Source organism: Coenobita brevimanus, chromosome 96 (assembly GCF_032717465.1).
Source record: "Coenobita brevimanus isolate Jiangsu-jjx chromosome 96, ASM3271746v2, whole genome shotgun sequence".
NCBI lineage: Eukaryota > Metazoa > Arthropoda > Malacostraca > Decapoda > Coenobitidae > Coenobita > Coenobita brevimanus.
Genome location: NC_137049.1, coordinates 13,852,207 through 13,870,702, shown reverse-complemented (window position 1 = coordinate 13,870,702; position 18,496 = coordinate 13,852,207). Strand labels below are relative to the sequence as shown.

Sequence of the window (18,496 nt, the reverse complement as noted above, 5' to 3'; positions counted from 1 at the left end):
ATGGATCTGGAAAGAGCATATGACAATGTGGACAGAGAAGGATTGTGGAAAGTTTTGCGCATGTACGGTGTAGAGGGTAAAGCTGTTAGGTGCCATCAAGAGGTTTTATGATGGTAGTGAAGCATGTGTCAGGGTTAATGGGCATCTAAGTGAATGGTTCACAATCAGTGTGGGCATGCGACAAGGTTGTGTGATGTCCCCATGGTTGTTCAATGTATATATGGATGGGGTGATGAGAGAAGTGAAAACACGAGTAATGGAGAGAGGGATGGCATTGGTAATGAATGGTGATGGATGGAATATCTCAAATTTGTTGTGTGCTGATGATGCAGTACTGCTTGCAAGTACCAGACAAGAACTTGGTAGGCTAGTGCTGAGTTTTGCTGATGTCTGTAAGCATCGTGCCTTGAGAGTAAATGTAGAAAAGAGTAAAGTGATGGTTATTGAGAGAGAAGGTGACTCCCAGTGCAATGTAACAGTGAATGGAGAGAGAGACTGGAATTGGTGAGAGATTTCAAATACCTGGGTACAGTGATAGAAAAAGAGAGGAAAATGTGCAAAAGAAGTGGAAAGTAGAGTGACACAAGGAAGAAAAGTAGCTGGTGCAATGAAGGCCTTGATAAAAAACAGAGGCTTGAGTGTTGCAGCTGCATGAGGCTTACATGAAGGAGTGTTAATGCCATCTTTAACATGTGGATGTGAGACTATGATGTGGCATGAAAATGATAAGTCAAGAGTAAGAGCAGTGGAGATGGGACTGCTGAGGAATGTATGTGGAGTACAGAGGGTGGATAGGATACGAAATAATGTGATTCATGAAAGATGCGGAGTGAGGAAGTCGGTGGACACCAGAATTGAAGAGAGCGTACTGAGATGGTATGGTCATGTGAAGAGAATGGATAACAGTAGAGTGGTGAAGAAGGTATATCTGAGCGAATTTGAAGGAGGGAGGAGGCGAGGTAGGCCAATGAGAAGGTGGAGAGACTTGGTGGATGAATGTGTGAGGAAGAGAGGTTTGGAAGTCGGTGAGGCTAGGAAACTGACAGGAGGTTGAGCTGGCTGGATGAATTTTGTGAGGAGATATGCATGATCAAGGATTTTCGGCACCCCTTTTTAACGTGGTAGCTTCTGGATTGACTCTGTCTGATACGATATGTGAAGCTACAGAATGTGGTGAATGTTTTTGGTGTATCCGATAGAGCCAGGATTCCGGGGGCTTGAATGATGAGTGAATGGAAGTGTGGCCCATTGGATTGGGCAATTTTGAGCTGTCTGGACATTGCTACTTCTCACCCTGCCCTTGGGTTGGAAATGAGGTCCTAATGATGATGATGATATATATACAGTATATATATATATATATATATATATACCGTATTTTGCGGCATGTAAGACGCACTTTTTTGTCTCAAAGTTACATTAAAATATCCCCATGCGTCCTGCACGCTAGACTGAGGCAGGTTAGTTTGGCTCCATTGAGAAGAAACTCATAAAGATGATCATCTCACTGCTTAGCAACCACAGGAGTTTTCTACAGTATGCAGATTTGATTTTATTTTTAAAAATAATATACACTAGTGTGTATATGCAGCAGATTTAATAAACACTCGAGATCAGAAACACACAAAACTTTCGCGGGTTTGTTTACAGCTCAACGGTTAACACTGTGAAGATATTTAGCGGTTTAGCAGTTTAGCATCCACACTATTCCAGCAAGCTAACGTAAATGATCACTGGTGAACTGTCTGCTAACCTTCTGAAAGGCAATCATGACCACTTTGCTTGCCATCCATTCACTAACTAGCAAAGCACTCATACTGGAGAGATGCTGGCTAGTGAAACTGCCAAGTCATCAAAACAGACTTTCGTCACGTATGGAAATTCAGTAACCCTAATTAGGTCAGTTACTTTTGTGACATTTTGTGAGTGTATATATGCAGCAGATATTGAAACACGCAAGATCAAGAATACAAAGCATTCACTGTTTGTTTTCAGCTCAACTGGCCAATACCGTCAAGGGGTTTAGCAGTTTAGCAACTTAGCAGGTTAGCGTCTAGCGTACACCCTACTCTAGCAAGCTAGCATGCTCACTGGTGAACTGTCTGCTAACCTTCTGAAAGGCAATCATAACCACTTTGCTTGCCATCCACTTACTAACTAGCAAAGCAGTCATACTGGAGAGATGCTGGCAAGCGAACCTGACAAGTCATCAGAATTGATTTTTGTCGCATATGGAAATTCAATCACCCTCACATGGTTGGCTTCTCTTAGTGACATTTTGTTTCATGCCTGACAAGAGTATCACAAAAGTGAACAGTCTTATTATACCAATAGCGAAAAACAGGAAAAACAGTTGTAACGTTAAACAGTACTGCCTGAAGTTACAGCTTCACTTTTTCAGCCAAGTGAAGTACTTCAGCAATGTCTATGCAACTCAGGGCACACCCAATTACAGTATTTTGTTATGAAAATAGGATAAAATTCACTGAGTAGCATAACTGATACAATATCTGAAATAGCGTGCCTGACGGGCATTCATATCAGAGTCCGCCATTTCTGCTGTATTCTTAGCAGACGAAGCGATCAGAATGATTGACAACGTTCACTCTCTGCATCTCTGCTGCCTAAGCAAAGCTCTCATGATCGGCAGTGGCGATCATTTAGGCCGTAACGTCCAAATTGGTTAGGTTAGGTTGTAAAGTCGTTTGCCATTTTGGACGTTACGGCCGAAACGACCAGAATCCTAAGGTGTAGGTGAGAGTTTGGTGTGGGTGTAGTTAAGGAAGTAGGAGTAGGAAGAGTCAGGCTAGGGAACTGATAATCCGCTTATTATAATCCCTTCAGCCCAGCAATGTATTTTATAGGGTACAGTAGTTTATTCATGCTCGCCATATGATTTTATTCAGTTCAGGAAACATGTACTGAGGAGGTTAATGTGGGCTGTATCAAATGCCCCAAGTCTGAATATCGCCTGTGCTCAGTTAAAACGAGTGCCAAGTTAAAGTCGTATGAAGTGTGGTATAAGCAATTCAGTGGATGGTACTGAGGACCATTTACTGTATGAGAGTGACAGTGAAACAGTGATGATGACTTCCAGTGATGCTTCAGGACTTGGGGAAAGTAGTGATGAATTCTCAGGATTTGAAGACGAGTGAAATTTTCACCATGTCAGTAATATGAAGTGAATATAAGTTTTAGGTGATCATGACAGATGCAACCATGGAAAATTTAGGATCAATGGTGCTGTACACCTTTAGTCTTGCACTGACGATGTTTGGATGAATAAATTGTTTGAGATGTTTCATGTCCTTAAGTGATGATATTTATATTGAACAACCAAATACATTTTGATGTGTTTGGCATATAATAAAGACACTGGGTACTCCAAAACTGACTGATGTAAATGTTTCAGAGGCGAGCGAATGTTGCATGTGGTGTGTACATGTGTGCGTGTGTGTGTGTACCATAGTGACTAGGAGGCAGCAGACCACAAATGGATGTTTTCACAGTACTCGAATGTTTTGAGATGGATGTCTGTTTTTAGCAAATTCTGATAAGAGAAATATGCATTTTTAATTGTTGATGCTGCAAGGAAAACAGCTGACAGTAAGGGAGTGATACTGGGAGAAGAGGGTAGAGACAGTTGTCTAGCGCTTGGTATGCAGCAGTGTTGCTAAGGGATAGTTTCACCATTCTCGACATGTTTTGAGATGAATGTCTGTTTTTAGTAAATTGTGATCAGTGAAGAACGTATTTTTAACTGTTGATGCTGCAAGGAAAACATCGCAGACAGTGAGGAAGTGATACTGAGAGGAAGGGGTAGAGACTGCTGTTTAGCGACTGGGAGGCAGCAGTGTTACTAAGGTGTAACAATGGATGTTTTCACCATACTTAGTATGTTTTGAAATGAATGTTTATAGTAAATTATGATCAGTGAAGCATGCATTTTTAATTGTTGATGCTGCAAGGCAAACATAGCTGACAGTGAAGGAGTGATACTGAGAGAAGAGAGTAAAAACAGCTGTCTATCCTGTTCCCAAGCAGCCTTGTTATATTGAACTTTGGTTGTGAAACATTGTAATTTGTGCATTTACTAGTGCTACCTTTTTATATTATTTGTGGAGGTAATTACAGGTTAGTTAGAGTGCATGATTAATGATGGTAGTAGTCTGATATTGTGCTTGAGTCAAGGCAATTTGAGGAAATTCCGTAACAGGTGTGGAATATGACGGGGTTCTTTTAGGATAAATGAACTGATGTGAACATTCATTGTACTTCATGTTTTCGTCAGTGAATGAAAGAATAGAGTTTATTGACTTCATTTGTGGTTTTAAATTCATAAAATATTAAAAACAGTGTTTATATCAGTTTACTGATACATATTTATCAACAAAGTTGAGATGGCCTCGTGGTTTGAAGTCACGTTTTGTTAAGACGGGGTTTTGTTTTCTTTTCTCTTTTCTTGTATAATTCTTTGTACATAAAAGAAGAAACTAAAGGATGATGAGCAGTACTGAATAGATTCTGAAAGGTGAATGTGTATCTAAGTGATAGTGGCTCATATCATTTACGTTTTGTCAAGAAGGGGCATTGTTTTCTCTTCCTGTACCATTCTTTGTATATAAAAAAAAAAGAAACCAAAGGCTGATGATCAGTAATGAATAGATTCTGAAAGGTGAGTGTGTATCTGTGTGGTAATGGCTCTTATCAAGAAACCTTACTGCAGTCTTGGTTGGGGCAAACTTTTTTTTCACAGAACTGCCCTGCCAGAATTAGGGTGCGTCTTTCACAATGCTGCGTCTTACATGCCGCGAAATACGGTATATATATACTCTGTATACAGTATACTGCATATACAGTGCTCGTCAGAAGTATCGAGTGCCAATGGCAGGGCGCGCAATACTTATGGCCAAAAAAGAATCACCAGTTTTTGGTACTAAAAATTGAGCCAGATGTTTTGGGCACTAGCATGACGTCATGGGAGCTTGAGGCCTTACTTTGCGCAGGTTGGTTCCCGCCTCAGTTGCCTATGGGCTGCGTGAGAGAGAGGAACTCCGCCGCGTCTCCCTCTCTTATTGCTCCATTTTCTACCGAGTGTCCTGCAGTGTTTTGGCTTTCGCCACTTTGTTATGGCACCTACCCGTGAACTATCGAGTGAAATCATATCTCAGATCATTGCTCTAAAGGAGGCAGGCCATCCTACGAAGGAAATTAGTGAATTGGTTGATGTGGCTCAATTGACAGCGTGTAGGTGGTGCGCCCGTTTTCGAGTGGAAAACAGTGGTGACGTTCCCGAAAAGAAACCGCGGTCTGGTAGGCCCAGGAAAACTTCCCCGAGGTCAATGTGCATTGGAGTCTGATCCTCGTGTGAGTGCAAGGAAAATAAAGGAGAGCAACCCGGAAGTGTTTGTTGAGATTTCTGTGCGCACAGTACAGAAACGACAATGATTAGGTGGATGTGCAGTGTGTCCCTGCATCCCAGGCCTGGAGGGGCTGGGTTTACAATGGAAGAGTTGAGAGGTAGGATGGGACTGGAGTGTATTGGTGTTGTGATGAGGAGAGGTAGATTGAGGTGGTTTGGACATGTGGAGAGGATGGGGGATGATAATTGGATGAAGAAGGTGAGAAGTGTTAATATTGGGGGTGGGGTTATGAGGGGTAGACCGAGAAAGACATGGGACGAGGTCATTAAGTGTGACCTTAGGGTTAAGGGACTGAACAGGGAGGCTGCAATGGATCGTGCAGCATGGAGAGCCGCCATTAGGTGACCAAGGCCGACACATGCAAGTATGTTGGAGCCTTTAAAAACGAAAACGAAAACAGTGTCTCGAAGAGTCCATGAACTTGGTTACACAAGTCACAGGCCTGTGAGAAAGCCTCTTCTTACACGTTACCAGCGACTTCGTAGGCTTGCCTTTGCTAACAAATACCTTAACTGGGGTGAGGAGCAATGGTTGACAGTGTTGTGGTCTGATGAGGCAGCGTTTAGTGTTAACTGTAATCGAGGAGCACGGGTGTACCGGCGCAAAGGTAGTGACCCGCTTGACCCCCATTACATGGAAAGCACAGTTAAGCACCCTGATTCACTCATGGTATGGGGTTGTTTTTCTGGTAAAGGTTTGGGGAACCTTGTTGTGCTTCCCAAGAACTACAGAGTGAATCAGGACATTTATCTGGAGCTTCTTTGTGATCATTTACCTGAGTCCTTCGAGCTCACAGGTGCACGAGTGTTTCAGCAGGACGGTGCACCTACTTATAAGGCCAAATCGGTCACCAATTGGCTTCGTGACTGCGAGTTATCATTCATGAAAGACTGGCCAGGCATTAGCCCAGACCTCAATCTGATAGAAAACCTCTGGTACTTCGTAAAGAAGAATCTCCAAGGGAAGGACTTGAGCCTTCTGCCTAAGCTGGAAGCCGGCATTCGTGACTCCTGGGACAAAATACCCCTTCATCACCTCAGGAACCTTGCCCTTTCACTTCCAAGACGTCTCAGGTCCGTGAAGAAGCGTAAAGGATACCCTACGAAGCACTAAAGGTAAATAAAATGCATTATTTATATGTTTTTTTAATGTTGAAAGGTTTGTTTCGTAGGAGGGACACAGGGCGCTTCATACTTCTGACGAGCACTGTACACTCGACCCTCGATTTCCCGGACTAAAAGGGGGGGAGACCAGTCCGGGAATCCCTAAAGTCCGGCTCCACATACCATTCCTTGGACTGTTACCATAGTTTGTCCGAATTCTCCAATATTGTCCGGCAATTATGCGGATATTCTAGAGCATTCTGGAATGTAGGCTACTTATACCAACATAACTGACATCTATCTATTGCCAGATGCCATAATCCTGTAAGGGGTGGCCATTGACCTTGAGTTATTTGTTTTACGGGGAGGGGCACAGACTCTCCACCAACCCACTTGTTGACACGTAGGGTGCACATATGATTTGGTAATATGGTTACCACCCAGCTTTGTAAATGGTTTCTTGGCTTATAGGAAACCATTTGGCTTGTCACTCAATGTAAAGCCACCTGTAAAGGAAAGAAAAGCAATAAGAAGTGATAAGAAAGATGGGAGAAACAGGAAGAGAGGAGGGCAGGCACAGAAAAAGAATGATAAAGGCTAAGGAAGATGTAGGCAGCACTACATCAAGTGAGTGGATGATGGTCGCCACCACCTACCACCATTTTTTATTCTATTTGACTATATTACAGCCTCTCTTCCTTGTGGCAGTGAGTAAAATAATGTTGTTATAATTTCTCCCTTTCTTTTAGTGACAAAGAGGGCACATAAAATTACCAGGGTTTAGTTGACCTACTTTGCTGTCGAAAATTAAATAATCTGGTGAAAAGTGGCAGCTTTTCCTTCGTTAGTGACATCGGGAACTAACCCATCCACTCTCAACACACCTTCACTTGCCACTCAAGCCAGCCTTCACTTTATTTCTGGTAAGGATTATTGGTGTTGCAGTTCTATATAACAGTTTTTGTCTTTTCAGGCACATGTTTATTGTGTTATGCTGTTTCAGCAGTAGCAAACACTCTTCATTTAATTTTGGGTAGGGCCTGTTTGGTGTTCTAGTACTTTCCGATAGGGTAGGTACATGTTCCACCGGAACGCTCCTCTATATTTCCCATTAATTCATAACTTCACGATTCGACGTTTCATGGTTCTCGAGGTTTTGGCGGAACATCCAAGCCGCAAAAAACGAGGATTTACTGTATCTATCTATCTATATATATGTATATACTGTATATATATATATATTATATATATATATATATATATATATATATATATATATATATATTTGTGTACAGGACATCATTTAACTTTGCGAATTTTAACTTTGCGATTCACCAATTTTGTGAGGTTGTTTCAAAAGTCATGTATTTTTTAACATTTATGAACTTTGTGAGGTCGAGTGATGGGAGAGTCGTCTTCCTGCACTACTTTGCCACGCGGAGTAGTGACGTCATGGTTCACTGGGCTTACTGCACCTCCTAGTTCAGTGGTCTGCTGCCCCGCCACGTTTGTTTGCACCTGTTCCCAACCAAGGTCACTGACCCTCACAATTTTGTGGTGCTCCTCGCAATATCCCAGCAGTCTAACCTTGCACGAGTATTATCATGGCGCCAACAGGTAAGAAGAACAAGAAAATAAGTTTGGAGACCAAATTGAAAATGATTGAAAGGAAAAATGCAGATAAAGGTAACTCTGCTATTGGTCGGGAGTTTGGTGTTGGTGAATTGACAGTGAGAATGATTATAAAGAACAGTGAACAAATCAAGCAAGCAGCAAATGTTTCTTACCTATGATGTTTTCTTATTAATATTACTGTACAGTACCTCAGTTCATGTTTGTTTCATTTATCATCGTAAAATTAAGAGGTAGAGTCGAGAGAAAGAGTGGGAAAAAGTGCTTACCTTGAGGTGATGTCGATCAATTTCCCTATAATTCATATATTTAATTGTTTGAATTTTGCGAGGGTTTTTATCGACCATATTCTCGTAAAATTGGAAGAAGGACTGTATATATATATATATATATATATATATATATATATGGAGCCTCTGTGGTACAATGGTAGAGTGTGCGTTTCTTACATAGGTGAGCCAGGGTTCGCGCCCCACCAGGGTAATAAACTTTGGGAGTGTTCACTCGGCCACGTACTGCACTGGCGGACACAAGGGGTGCTGTGGTTGAACCAGTGTCGCTTACTATAAAGTATGCCTGCACCCAGTCGGCTTGTGCGGGCAAATTACACTTGGTTCACAGACTACACACACACATATCCAAAGCCACTCCAACACTACAATTACACTTACAAGCACTTTTCACCCTACATACAATCTCAGCCAGACAGCAGAAGCCACTTGGTAGAGATACATTGGCTGTATCGTCCCGACTTCGGTCGGGATAGGCCGGTCCTGCCGTGGATACTCTAACAGCTGATGATGATGATGATAAATATATATATATATATATATATATATATATATATATATATATATATATATATATATATATATATATATATATATATATATATAATATATATATATATATATATATATATATATATATATATATATATATATATATATATATATATGTATATATATATATATATATATATATATATATATATATATATATATATATATATAAAATATATATATATATATAATATATATATATATATAATATATATATATGTATATATATATATATATATATATATATATATATATATATATATATATATACAGTAATCCCTCTAATATCCGAACGCCCAATATCCGAACATCCCCACTAACCGGACATAATCCTCCTGGGATCCAATATTCCCAAAATGGGCCAAAAACTGCAAAAAATTAAAAAAAAATCTGACTTTTTTCCCTCCCATAATTTGAAATTCCCGCCTGGCGCCAAACAGCTGTTACACCATGGTCCCTTCACCCTTTCCTTCCTCCCCCTCCCCCCTCAGGTTGCCATTTGGTATTTTTCATTACCAAGTGTGGGCCAATTTGGTAATGAAAAATTCATTTGGTAATGAATTAGAAAAATGCATTACCAAATGGATTTTTCACATGTATGAGGATACACAGGATGGAGATGGTGGATTGTTTGCTCTCTCTGATTAATCTGCTACCCTACATAGTGTGAAAATAATCAACATGGTGTTAGTTATAAGGAGAGTGATTACATGTATTTCCACTTGTATATATACTGTAATTAGTGAAGAATATATGCTAGCTTTACGAATTTGGTAATGAAAAGTTATATTTGACAATGAAAGTTGAGGAGATTGGTAATGTGGCTGTTGCGATCTGGCAACTCTGTTACCCCACCAACATCAACAGTCACTGCTTAACTCCGATGGAGAGCAGATACTCATAACAGTGCAAGCCACAGGTGCTTGTTTTTTGTGAATAAACAGTGAATAAACTGCAATACCTTACCACTAGAACACACAGGAATTTACAGTGTTGTGCAGTGTTAAGAAATTAGAATTTAGAGTGCAGAGGATTAACTGTGGACTGCAAACTGGCGGTTCAAACCAGTCCAAGAGCAAGGGACTTGTAAGTACCCAGAATGTTTAATATTGTATAAACTCACCTCTAAAACCTCATTTTATGGTTCTTTTGCATTTATTTCAGTCTTTTATGTCCCTTATTGGTGTGATTTAAAGGGTCTTAAATAGGTGCAATGCATGTCCAGAGGGAGTTGTATAGGTGTTTTTCAGAGTTAGGGTCCATAAGTACAAGTCCATAAACTGGGGCCCAATATCCGGACAGGACCACTATCCGGACCTGCCTATGGCTCTATTGATCCGGATATTGGAAGGGTTACTGTATATATATATATATATATATATATACATACAGTAATCCCTCCACTATCTGATGTAATAGAGCCAAAAGCATGTCCGGAAAGTGGTCCTGTCCGGAAAGTGGGCCCCAGCCTCCTGGACTTGTACTTATGGACCCTAACCTAGCCTGACTTAGAAAAACACCTATACAACTCCCTACTGGACATGCATAGCACCTATTTAAGACCCTATTCACACCAATAATGGACATAAAGCATGAAATAAATGAAAAGGAACCAAAGAATGAAAAATTAGAAGTGACTATCTCAGCCATGGTACTTATAGCACATCTGTGGCCTCCTTCTCTAAAGCTTTGACAGTGATGAAAATAATCTTGAAGCACGTACAGTAATCCTGTGTTGTGCTGCACTTAATTCTTTGCACTGTGAGTTATAATATAATTAACACTGCACATTGTTCTTAACTTGACCACGCCAGTTTCAACTGCCAATTTGCACTCCTCAGTTAATCTTTTGCACTCAGAGTTCTAATTTCTTAACACTGCACAACACTGTAAATTCCTATGTGGTCTAGTGGCGAGGCTTTGCAGTTTATTCACTGTTTATTCACAATAAACGAGCACGTGTGGCATCCACTACAATAAGCATCTACTCGCGATCGAAGTTAGGCAGTAACTGTTGGGAGTGTTGGTGACGGGGAAACAGAATTGCCAGATCACAATGGCCACATTACCAAACTCCTCAATTTTCATTACCAAATTTAACTCTTCATTGCCAAATTCGTAAAGCTGGCATTTATTTTTCACTAATTATACATACAAGTGGAAATACATGTAATCACTCTCCTTATAATTAACAGCATGTTGATTATTTTCACGCTATGTAGTCTAGCAGATTAATCGGAGAGAGCAAACAATCCACCATCTTCATCCTGTGTATCCTCATACAAGTGAAAAATCCGTTTGGTAATGCATTATTCTAATTCATTACCGAATGAATTTTTCATTACCAAATTGACCCACGTTTGGTAATGAAAATTACCAAATGGCAACCCTGACAGGGGAAGGGGAGAGGGGGAGGAAGGAAAGGGTGAAAGGGCTGTGGTGTAAACAGCTGTTTGGCTCCGTGCGGCAATTTCAAATTACGGGTGGGAAAAACTTCAGATTTTGGGGGGATTTTAAAATTTTTTTGGCCATTCTTGGGTTCTGAAGGTCCAGGCCTACAATGTCCGGTAAGTGGGGTGTCCGGAAAGGGGGCGTCTGGAAAGAACAGGGATTACTGTGTATATATACAATATATATATATATATATATATATATATATACTGTATATATATATATTCATTCATTCATTCATTCATTGCCAGACGCCATGTATCCCAAACGGGGTGGCCAACGGCTTAGAGTTAATTGTTTTACAGGGAGGGGCACTAATCCACCACCAACCCCACTTGACACGTAGGGATGCCAACAGCATCTGGTGTTCTCAGGCGGTCACCCATCCAAGTACTAACCAGACCCAACGTTGCTTAACTTTGCTGATCGGACGGGAAGCAGTGTACTCAACATGGTATGCCCATATATATATATATATATATATATGGTATATATATATATATATTTATATACAGTCAGCGTCAATTGACGTGTCGTTGCAGACCTCGCTAGACCTACATATTAGGTTTGTGATACATCGTCTCCTAATGCCCGAGAAAAAACGCCCCGGGAGAAAATAACTACTTGGGAACTCAGAGGTGTTGCCGTTCAGAGTTTTCAAAGATATAACGGTCAGTTTTAATTATGCTTTTGTAGGGGATTGATCTCGGAGATTTTTCGTGCCCTTTTCCCAAAACCCTGCGCGAGACGTTACCGACCATTGCAAAATTGCTCTTGCAAATCGTAAACAATGTCAAAAAAAGTATACAAGCCAGGATAACTTAGTAAAAATAGTGCAGTGTCATAAGTTAGGCCTTATTTGCCGAGAAATCAGCCAAGAAACAGGAGTAAACCTACGTACAGTGCAACAACAAGTGTCTAAATTTAAGCCGAGTGGCGAGCGTGATACACCCCATCACAGATATGGTGGGGGAAGGCCTTCTTAAGTTGGAGACAAGACATTAGCAATTATCAGGTGGGAGTTAGAAAAAAATCCAGCAATTACAGCAAAACAAATTAAGGAAAAGAACAAAGATCTACTACAGGGAACAGCTGTATGAACTCTACAGAGAATCATCCGAAATAAACTGAAATACAGCAAAATAAAGGCCAGAAGTAAGCCTATGGTGACAGAGACTCAGCGGATGAAGAGGCTTGCCTTTGCCGAAAAATATTCTTCATGGACTCAAGAAGATTGGAGAAAGGTCTTGTGGACAGACGAATCAGTTTTTCGTGTTAGTGATACAAAAGGCATAAAGGTGTGGCGCCGCAAGGGCTTGGACCCGTGTGACCCCCGCTATACCGCCAAGACCTTAAAACATCCTCCCTCTCTTATGGTGTGGGGAACATTTGCATACAGTGGCTTGGCTGATATGCACATCTTCCCCAAGGGTCAGTCCGTCACTAAAGACATGTACCTGCGCCTTTTAGATGGGAAACTGGCAGATTGCTCTGGGGCGACAGGTGCAGAGATCTTGCAACAGGACGGCGCGCCACACTGCCCAGGTGGTAAAGAACTGGCTCAGGGACAGCGAGATCGAGATGATACCTGACTGGCCACCAAACAGCCCTGACATATCACCCATTGAGAACCCGAAACGGGATTGAGGCGTCTGGCAATAGATAGATAGATAGATAGAACCTCTGGGCCATTCTAAAAGTGAAAATAAGAGAAGAAGACACCTCCACACTGGAAAAATTAGAGGATGCACTTCGTCGGGCCTGGACCACCATACCTCCATCAACTCTGCAAAAACTTGCAGATTCACTGCCTGGCTGCCTCGCAGACGTGCGAAAACGCAAAGGTCAACCCATACCCAAATAGAAGGTTAGTAACAAAGCTTCAGATATAATGTTGTTACATTATATCTATTTGTTTCGTTATTATTAATAATAGAAATCACGTTGCGTGTGTTCTTTTTGTTGACGACACGTCAGTTGACGCTGACTGTACAGTAGTGCACCAACTTTCACTACAGCAGGATTCGCGGAATCCACTTTCGCGGCATGCACCAAATATTCCCTAACTTTCACTTTCGCTTGAAAAAAATCGATTTTCGCGCACAAATTTTGGGCTTGGGACAATATTTTGAACTTTGAATTTCCTACACCACCCGCCCGCAACCCACCGCCATCTTGAATGACGTCATGTCAACACTCTGTCCACTCTGTCCACCCATTCCCGCCATTGTGTACGAGCGTGCTAGCTCCATTGTGTTGGATTCTCACGGTTCAATGGCCTCTACTATACCTTGCTTTCAATCAGCACTAAGTCTGATTGGTGAAGTGTTCAATAAACGCATCCATGAAGGGCAGCAGGCTCTTATCACACGCTACCTGCAGAAGACTAAGGAAATAACGGAGGTGGAAGTACCATTGGAAGCCGAGGGGGCAGCCGACCATGGTGCTATCCCTACTGACAGTGCCATAGAGGAGCTTAACCTGGATGAAGATTTCGATGGATTTGTTCAAGAGAACCTAGCACAAAGGGAAATTCAGCACAGAGTGGAAGTGTTGCATCAAGTTGCATCTGAGGAGGCAGAGAGAGAGAGAGTGGTAGCGAGGCAGCAAGAGGTGGCGCCAATACGTCTGGCGTGGCTAAATAAGCCCGCCACGCGCCTCGGATACTTACCCCCAACATCCATTAAACACCTCAACCTGGTCTCTGTGCTATGTTTCTCCTCATATAATGTGTACTGTACAGTTTTTATTGTTTGTATCTCACAATGCAATGTACAATAGTGATTTGATGTACTGTATTGCAAGTGAAAATGAAAATCTGATGTTACTTTAGGATAACCGGGAACCATTTAGCCATTTTGCCATAAAGACAATGCCCCAACTTTCGCTAATTCCATTTTCGCGCATTATTTTTGGACCCAATTAGGCGCGAAAATTGGTGCCCCACTGTATACGATATATATATATATATATATATATATATATATATATATATATATACACCATATATATATATATATATATATATATATATATATATATATATATATATATATATATATATATATTGAGGGTGCGAAAGTGGATGTATGTGGAATAACTGAAACAAAATGGAGAGGAGTAGGTGAGAATGAGAGGGCAAAGGAAGGAGTATGTATAGTTGTGAGTAAAAGATGGAAGAAGAGCATAAGACAGTATGGATCAGTTGGGTCAAGGATTGTGTGGGTAAAGTTGAAAGTTGGAATACAAATGTGGGCGATTGTGTGTGTGTATGCGCCAACGCTAGATCGTGCTAGAAGAGTGAGAGAAGAGTTCTGGACAAATGTAGAAGTGTGCATGGAAAAGTTTGGAAGGAATGAGAGAGTGTTTTTGATCGGTGATGTGAATGGTAAAGTTGGGAATGTGAAGGTGGATGGAATAGTTGGTGAGTGGGGTGTGCCTGCTGAGATAGATGAGAGTGGGAGTGCGTTAGTGGACATTTGTGCTGGGAGGGGGTTGGTGATAGCCAATACCCTCTTCAGGCATAAAATGATCCACTGGTATACATGGCGAGTGATGAGAAGGGTGGGTGGTGAACTGAATGAAAGGAAGGCAGTGATTGAAGATGTGTAATGGATACAAGAGCTTATAGAGGTTGGGGGAGTGGACTTTCTGACCACTACTTGGTGGTGGCCAGAATTAGGGTTCAAGTAAGATGGAGGAATCGAAGAAGGGAAAGACGTGAGGAAGGAGTAGTTGCAAGGAGAGTGGAAAGGTTACAAGAGGATGAGAAAAAGGCAGAGTATAAGAGAGAAGTGGAGGAATGATTGGGCAAATATGAATTGGAGTAGATGGGAGACGTGGAAGGTGTGTGTAGGATATTTACAGAAGAAATATGTGCAGCATGTGATGTGGTGTGTGGAAGGAAGAGAAGACGGAGGGGGGTGCAAGGAACAGCGTGGTGGACTGAAGAGGTGAAACAGGCTGTGGCATAAAAGAAGAAAGCATACAATGAATGGATGAGAAATAGGGGCGTGGAAGAAGTTGAGAGGCGGAAGAGAGAGTTATATGTAGAAAGAAAGAGAGAGGTGAAAAGATTAGTAAGAGAGAGTAAGAAGAGAGTGGATGAGGAATTTGGAAGGAATTTGAGTGTAAAGTGGAGGGACTGTAAGAAAATGTTCTGGAAAGAGGTGAAAAGAGTAAGACAGGGTGGAAGTGAAGTTAGCAGGGGAGTGAAAGATAAAAATAGTAGATTACTAGTGGAGAAGAGAGAAAAAGTGAGCAGATGGAGAGAACAGTTTAAGGAATTGTTGAACATAGAGGATGGAAGTAATGCGAGTATAAGTGGCTGGGGAATGGCTGGGAGAAGGAGGGAGGTGAGAAGACAGGAAGAAATCAGTAGGATAGAAGTTGTGGAAGCAATGAAGAAAGTTAAATTGGGGAAAGCCCTAGGAATTGATGGAGTGTGTGGTGAAATGCTGAAGCATGGGGGAGAGATAGTAGTGGAATGGATGTGGAAGATGTGCAGATTGGCCTGGGAGGAAGGTAGAGTCCCGTTGGATTCTAAGTCAGGTATAATTATTCCCTTGTACAAAGGAAAAGGGGAAAAAGAAGTGTGTGGTAATCATAGGGGCATTTGTCTTCTTAGTATAATAGGAAAAGTGTATGGTAGGATACTTATTGACCGAGTTAGAGAAAGAACAGAGAAATTAATTGGAGAAGAACAGGGAGGCTTTAGGAAGGGAAGAGGTTGTGTAGATCAGATATTCATTCTTAGATCTTTAGTGGAAAAGTTTCTAGAGAAGGGAAAGAAGTTGTATGCGGCTTTCATGGATTTGGAGAAAGCATATGACAGGGTGGATAGACAAGGATTGTGGAAAGTGTTAAGAATATATGGAGTAGATGGGAAGTTGTTGAATGCTGTGAAGAGTATGAACGATGGTGCGAAGGCTGCAGTGCGTGTGGATTGTGAACTAAGTGAATTTTTCTCTTTGAAAGTTGGGTTGAAACAGGGATGTGTCATGTCTCCATGGTTGTTCAATCTGTACATGGATGGGGTAATAAAAGAGGTACAAGGTAGGGTAGTGGATGTTGGAGTGGCCCTGGTGAGAGAGGATAGTGTTTGGAAACTCCCTGTACTGTTGTTTGCAGATGATACTGTGTTTTTGAGTGAAGATGAAAGGGAGCTGCAAGGCTTGGTGGATGAGTTTGGGAGAGGGTGTAAGAAACGGAATCTAAAGGTGAATGTAGGGAAGAGTAAAGTGATGGTCTTTGAGAGAGGTGAAGTTAGTGAATGTACAGCGAGGTTGGATGGTGAGGAATTGGAAAATGTGAGTACGTTTAAGTACAGTAGAAGTCCGAATTTTCGGCATCTATGGAACCAGGCAAGTGCCGAAATAGCAAAATTGCCGAATTATCGAAAACCCTACCCACTCAGTACCTTATATGTTTCGGTGAACACTATCATCATTACTCACATCATTACAAATGTGTTTGGAGAGAGTACTGTATACTGTTTGATACTGTATAATACTGTAATGAATACAGTACTATACATGAATATGAAAAATAAAGAAATTAGTGAACATACTGTATATAAATGTAATGTTACAGTAGGCCTACAAGTTCACATGCACTTACCTAAACTTATAGTAGGTTCCTCGTTTACATATGTACAATAGAAGGGGTTGATTGGAGTCTGCTACTGCTGGAAGAAGTCCCCAGCAGTAGAGGGTCCTGCAACACGCTCTAAGGACTCTTCTCCCTGTTGCTGCGGCAGTAGAGCTTGAGGTTCAGAGACTGCTGTTGGTGATGGAGAGGAGGGAGCAGAGGAGCTTACGTTAAACTCATCCATAATCTGTTTCCTACTCTTGCCAGCCTCTAATTTTTTCAACAGCTCAATTTTCCGAGCAATAGTCAACATCTTATGTGTACGCTTCTTGCTAACACCAGTTAACTTTCCACACGTGGAGGCCATTTTCAAAGCACGCAGATGTTTATACTGTTCACAACACACGGCTGGTCCACTCAGGTGTTACAAAGCTCCTGTCTGATGTTACGGTGCTTACAGCACACTCGAATAGTAATTTCAGAGGTATTTCGGTACGAAGTTCACAAAGCACACAGAAGAATCAAGAGAAGTCGGCAGCAGCACGGCAACAACTCGGAAGAATGGCGAAACAGATTCTCTTTCCCATGCTAGACTCACTACATGTTTGTCCTCTCTTTATGCTATAGGAGAAAGAGCTAGCCTCTGAGCTTCATGGCAGTGGTAGACTCGTTCCATCACTTTCACTATCTCACTCACTAAGGCGGGTAAAGGCGGGTAGCTAGCTGGCGAGCCTCATGGAGAATTTCAAGACTGACGAAAAAAATCGGAGAATCTGGCGAACGATCAGAGATTTTCGTAAATGGGACTATTTCTCAAAACTGCCGAAATGTCAGATTTGCCGGGGATTTGGATGACGAAATATTGGACTTTTACTGTACTTGGGTAGTGTGATGAGTAAGGATGGAGGTTTGGAGGGTGAAGTGCTTGAAAGGGTACAGCAGGGAAGAAAGGTTGCTGATTCCTTGAAAGCAGTGATAAGAAACAGGGAATTGAGCATGGAAGTGAAAAAGTTACTACATGACAGTATCATGATACCAACTCAAACATATGGAAGTGAAGCTTGGATGTTGTTGGAAGGACACAAGTCAAGAGTGAGAGCAGTGGAAATGAGTTATTTAAGAGGAACCTGTGGAGTCACATGGAGGGACAGGCTGACGAATGAGGATATAAAGGAGTGTTGTGGTGTAGATGTGGATGTGATAGGAAGCGTTATGAGGAACACACTGAGGTGGTTTAGCCATGTGGAGAGGATGGAGGGTGAAAGAATGACGAAGAGAGTGTATGTGAGTGAGGTGGTGGGGGGAAGAGGGAGGGGGAGGCCAAGGATGAGATGGAGAAATGGGGTGGAGAGGTATATGAGAGAGGGGTGTGTGAGTTGGGAGCAGGGCAGTGAAATGGCGGGGGACAGGGCGACATGGAGGCGATTTGTTTGTGGCCACCCCAAACGGGATTGAG

General features: G+C 41.7%; 1 protein-coding gene and 1 pseudogene across 1 annotated transcript in view; one reads left to right on the top strand and one right to left on the bottom strand.

Moving 5' to 3' along the window:
- Positions 1–18,496, top strand: part of LOC145413461 (uncharacterized) — a 319,141-nt gene that overhangs the window by 274,353 nt on the left and 26,292 nt on the right. The gene's annotated exons all lie outside the window — the stretch shown is intronic.
- On the bottom strand, positions 11,801–11,919 carry LOC145413577 (5S ribosomal RNA; annotated as a pseudogene).